The following is a 6,000-nucleotide window of genomic DNA, read 5'->3' as shown; positions in this document are numbered from 1 at the left end:
TACAGGAGCCATACAGCATCTTACTGCTGTGTTACTGTGTCACTATAGTACCTGCACCAGTAAGTGAGATGTGCAGTCAGTGTACAGGAGCCATACAGCCTCTTACTGCTGTGTTACTGTGTCACTATAGTACCTGCACCAGTAAGTGAGATTTGCAGTCAGTGTACAGGGGCCATACATCCTCTTACTGCTGTTACTGTGTCACTATAGTACCTGCACCAGTAAGTGAGATGTGCAGTCAGTGTACAGGGGCCATACAGCCTCTTACTGCTGTTACTGTGTCACTATAGCACCTGCACCAGTAAGTGAGATGTGCAGTCACTGTACAGGGGCCATACAGCCTCTTACTGCTGTGTTACTGTGTCACTATAGTACCTGCACCAGTAAGTGTGATGTGCAGTCAGTGTACAGGGGCCATACAGCCTCTTACTGCTGTGTTACTGTGTCACTATAGTACCTGCACCAGTAAGTGAGATGTACAGTCAGTGTACAGGAGCCATACAGCCTCTTACTGCTGTGTTACTGTGTCACTATAGTACCTGCACCAGTAAGTGAGATGTGCAGTCAGTGTACAGGGGCCATACAGCCTCTTACTGCTGTGTTACTGTGTCACTATATTACCTGCACCAGTAAGTGAGATGTGTAGTCAGTGTACAGGAGCCATACAGCCTTACTGCTGTGTTACTGTGTCACTATAGTACCTGCACCAGTAAGTGAGATGTGCAGTCAGTGTACAGGAGCCATACAGCCTTACTGCTGTGTTACTGTGTCACTATAGTACCTGCACCAGTAAGTGAGATGTGCAGTCAGTGTACAGGAGCCATACAGCCTCTTACTGCTGTGTTACTGTGTCACTATAGTACCTGCACCAGTAAGTGAGATGTGCAGTCAGTGTACAGGAGCCATACAGCCTCTTACTGCTGTGTTACTGTGTCACTATAGTACCTGCACCAGTAAGTGAGATGTGCAGTCAGTGTACAGGAGCCATACAGCCTCTTACTGCCGTGTTACTATGTCACTATAGTACCTGCACCAGTAAGTGAGATGTGCAGTCAGTGTACAGGAGCCATACAGCCTCTTACTGCTGTGTTACTGTGTCACTATAGTACCTGCACCAGTAAGTGAGATGTGCAGTCAGTATACAGGGGCCATACAGCCTCTTACTGCTGTTACTGTGTCACTATAGTACCTGCACCAGTAAGTGAGATGTGCAGTCAGTGTACAGGGACCATACAGCCTCTTACTGCTGTGTTACTGTGTCACTATAGGACCTGCACTAGTAAGTGAGATGTGCAGTCAGTGTACAGGAGCCATCCAGCCTCTTACTGCTGTGTTACTGTGTCACTATAGCACCTGCACCAGTAAGTGAGATGTACAGTCAGTGTACAGGAGCCATACAGCCTCTTACTGCCGTGTTACTATGTCACTATAGTACCTGCACCAGTAAGTGAGATGTGCAGTCAGTGTACAGGAGCCATACAGCCTCTTACTGCTGTGTTACTGTGTCACTATAGTACCTGCACCAGTAAGTGAGATGTGCAGTCAGTATACAGGGGCCATACAGCCTCTTACTGCTGTTACTGTGTCACTATAGTACCTGCACCAGTAAGTGAGATGTGCAGTCAGTGTACAGGAGCCATACAGCCTCTTACTGCTGTGTTACTGTGTCACTATAGCACCTGCACCAGTAAGTGAGATGTACAGTCAGTGTACAGGGGCCATACAGCCTCTTACTGCTGTTACTGTGTCACTATAGTACCTGCACCAGTAAGTGAGATGTGCAGTCAGTGTACAGGAGCCATACAGCCTCTTACTGCTGTGTTACTGTGTCACTATAGCACCTGCACCAGTAAGTGAGATGTACAGTCAGTGTACAGGGGCCATACAGCCTCTTACTGCTGTTACTGTGTCACTATAGCACCTGCACCAGTAAGTGAGATGTACAGTCAGTGTACAGGGGCCATACAGCTTCTTACTGCTGTTACTGTGTCACTATAGTACCTGCACCAGTAAGTGAGATGTGCAGTCAGTGTACAGGAGCCATACAGCCTCTTACTGCTGTGTTACTGTGTCACTATAGTACCTGCACCAGTAAGTGAGATGTGCAGTCACTGTACAGGAGCCATACAGCCTCTTACTGCTGTGTTACTGTGTCACTATAGTACCTGCACCAGTAAGTGAGATGTGCAGTCAGTGTACAGGAGCCATACAGCCTCTTACTGCTGTGTTACTGTGTCACTATAGTACCTGCACCAGTAAGTGAGATGTGCAGTCAGTAACACGGCAGTAAGAGGCTGTATGGCTCCTGTACACTATGTCACTATAGTACCTGCACCAGTAAGTGAGATGTGCAGTCAGTGTACAGGAGCCATACAGCCTCTTACTGCTGTATTACTGTGTCACTATAGTACCTGCACCAGTAAGTGAGATGTGCAGTCAGTATACAGGGGCCATACAGCCTCTTACTGCTGTTACTGTGTCACTATAGTACCTGCACCAGTAAGTGAGATGTGCAGTCAGTGTACAGGGACCATACAGCCTCTTACTGCTGTGTTACTGTGTCACTATAGCACCTGCACCAGTAAGTGAGATGTGCAGTCACTGTACAGGAGCCATACAGCCTCTTACTGCTGTGTCACTATAGTACCTGCACCAGTAAGTGAGATGTGCAGTCACTGTACAGGGGCCATACAGCCTCTTACTGCTGTATTACTGTGTCACTATAGTACCTGCACCAGTAAGTGAGATGTGCAGTCACTGTACAGGGGCCATACAGCCTCTTACTGCTGTGTTACTGTGTCACTATATTACCTGCACCAGTAAGTGAGATGTGTAGTCAGTGTACAGGAGCCATACAGCCTTACTGCTGTGTTACTATAGTACCTGCACCAGTAAGTGAGATGTGCAGTCAGTGTACAGGAGCCATACAGCCTCTTACTGCTGTGTTACTGTGTCACTATAGTACCTGCACCAGTAAGTGAGATGTGCAGTCAGTGTACAGGAGCCATACAGCCTCTTACTGCTGTGTTACTGTGTCACTATAGTACCTGCACCAGTAAGTGAGATGTGCAGTCAGTGTACAGGAGCCATACAGCCTCTTACTGCCGTGTTACTATGTCACTATAGTACCTGCACCAGTAAGTGAGATGTGCAGTCAGTGTACAGGAGCCATACAGCATCTTACTGCTGTGTTACTGTGTCACTATAATACCTGCACCAGTAAGTGAGATGTGCAGTCAGTGTACAGGAGCCATACAGCCTCTTACTGCTGTGTTACTGTGTCACTATAGTACCTGCACCAGTAAGTGAGATGTGCAGTCAGTGTACAGGAGCCATACAGCCTCTTACTGCTGTGTTGCTGTGTCACTATAGTACCTGCACCAGTAAGTGAGATGTGCAGTCAGTGTACAGGAGCCATACAGCCTCTTACTGCCGTGTTACTATGTCACTATAGTACCTGCACCAGTAAGTGAGATGTGCAGTCAGTGTACAGGAGCCATACATCCTCTTACTGCTGTTACTGTGTCACTATAGTAACTGCACCAGTAAGTGAGATGTGCAGTCAGTGTACAGGGGCCATACAGCCTCTTACTGCTGTTACTGTGTCACTATAGCACCTGCACCAGTAAGTGAGATGTGCAGTCACTGTACAGGGGCCATACAGCCTCTTACTGCTGTGTTACTGTGTCACTATAGTACCTGCACCAGTAAGTGTGATGTGCAGTCAGTGTACAGGGGCCATACAGCCTCTTACTGCTGTGTTACTGTGTCACTATAGTACCTGCACCAGTAAGTGAGATGTACAGTCAGTGTACAGGAGCCATACAGCCTCTTACTGCTGTGTTACTGTGTCACTATATTACCTGCACCAGTAAGTGAGATGTGTAGTCAGTGTACAGGAGCCATACAGCCTTACTGCTGTGTTACTGTGTCACTATAGTACCTGCACCAGTAAGTGAGATGTGCAGTCAGTGTACAGGAGCCATACAGCCTTACTGCTGTGTTACTGTGTCACTATAGTACCTGCACCAGTAAGTGAGATGTGCAGTCAGTGTACAGGAGCCATACAGCCTCTTACTGCTGTGTTACTGTGTCACTATAGTACCTGCACCAGTAAGTGAGATGTGCAGTCAGTGTACAGGAGCCATACAGCCTCTTACTGCTGTGTTACTGTGTCACTATAGTACCTGCACCAGTAAGTGAGATGTGCAGTCAGTGTACAGGAGCCATACAGCCTCTTACTGCCGTGTTACTATGTCACTATAGTACCTGCACCAGTAAGTGAGATGTGCAGTCAGTGTACAGGAGCCATACAGCCTCTTACTGCTGTGTTACTGTGTCACTATAGTACCTGCACCAGTAAGTGAGATGTGCAGTCAGTATACAGGGGCCATACAGCCTCTTACTGCTGTTACTGTGTCACTATAGTACCTGCACCAGTAAGTGAGATGTGCAGTCAGTGTACAGGGACCATACAGCCTCTTACTGCTGTGTTACTGTGTCACTATAGCACCTGCACCAGTAAGTGAGATGTGCAGTCAGTGTACAGGAGCCATCCAGCCTCTTACTGCTGTGTTACTGTGTCACTATAGCACCTGCACCAGTAAGTGAGATGTACAGTCAGTGTACAGGAGCCATACAGCCTCTTACTGCCGTGTTACTATGTCACTATAGTACCTGCACCAGTAAGTGAGATGTGCAGTCAGTGTACAGGAGCCATACAGCCTCTTACTGCTGTGTTACTGTGTCACTATAGTACCTGCACCAGTAAGTGAGATGTGCAGTCAGTATACAGGGGCCATACAGCCTCTTACTGCTGTTACTGTGTCACTATAGTACCTGCACCAGTAAGTGAGATGTGCAGTCAGTGTACAGGAGCCATACAGCCTCTTACTGCTGTGTTACTGTGTCACTATAGCACCTGCACCAGTAAGTGAGATGTACAGTCAGTGTACAGGGGCCATACAGCCTCTTACTGCTGTTACTGTGTCACTATAGTACCTGCACCAGTAAGTGAGATGTGCAGTCAGTGTACAGGAGCCATACAGCCTCTTACTGCTGTGTTACTGTGTCACTATAGCACCTGCACCAGTAAGTGAGATGTACAGTCAGTGTACAGGGGCCATACAGCCTCTTACTGCTGTTACTGTGTCACTATAGCACCTGCACCAGTAAGTGAGATGTACAGTCAGTGTACAGGGGCCATACAGCTTCTTACTGCTGTTACTGTGTCACTATAGTACCTGCACCAGTAAGTGAGATGTGCAGTCAGTGTACAGGAGCCATACAGCCTCTTACTGCTGTGTTACTGTGTCACTATAGTACCTGCACCAGTAAGTGAGATGTGCAGTCACTGTACAGGAGCCATACAGCCTCTTACTGCTGTGTTACTGTGTCACTATAGTACCTGCACCAGTAAGTGAGATGTGCAGTCAGTGTACAGGAGCCATACAGCCTCTTACTGCTGTGTTACTGTGTCACTATAGTACCTGCACCAGTAAGTGAGATGTGCAGTCAGTGTACAGGAGCCATACAGCCTCTTACTGCTGTATTACTGTGTCACTATAGTACCTGCACCAGTAAGTGAGATGTGCAGTCAGTATACAGGGGCCATACAGCCTCTTACTGCTGTTACTGTGTCACTATAGTACCTGCACCAGTAAGTGAGATGTGCAGTCAGTGTACAGGGACCATACAGCATCTTACTGCTGTGTTACTGTGTCACTATAGCACCTGCACCAGTAAGTGAGATGTGCAGTCACTGTACAGGAGCCATACAGCCTCTTACTGCTGTGTCACTATAGTACCTGCACCAGTAAGTGAGATGTGCAGTCACTGTACAGGGGCCATACAGCCTCTTACTGCTGTATTACTGTGTCACTATAGTACCTGCACCAGTAAGTGAGATGTGCAGTCACTGTACAGGGGCCATACAGCCTCTTACTGCTGTGTTACTGTGTCACTATATTACCTGCACCAGTAAGTGAGATGTGTAGTCAG

The sequence above is a fragment of the Taudactylus pleione genome, unplaced genomic scaffold (assembly GCF_031769625.1).
Source record: "Taudactylus pleione unplaced genomic scaffold, aTauple2 ptg000860l, whole genome shotgun sequence".
Taxonomy (NCBI): Eukaryota; Metazoa; Chordata; class Amphibia; order Anura; family Myobatrachidae; genus Taudactylus; species Taudactylus pleione.
Note: the sequence above shows the minus strand (reverse complement) of the source record.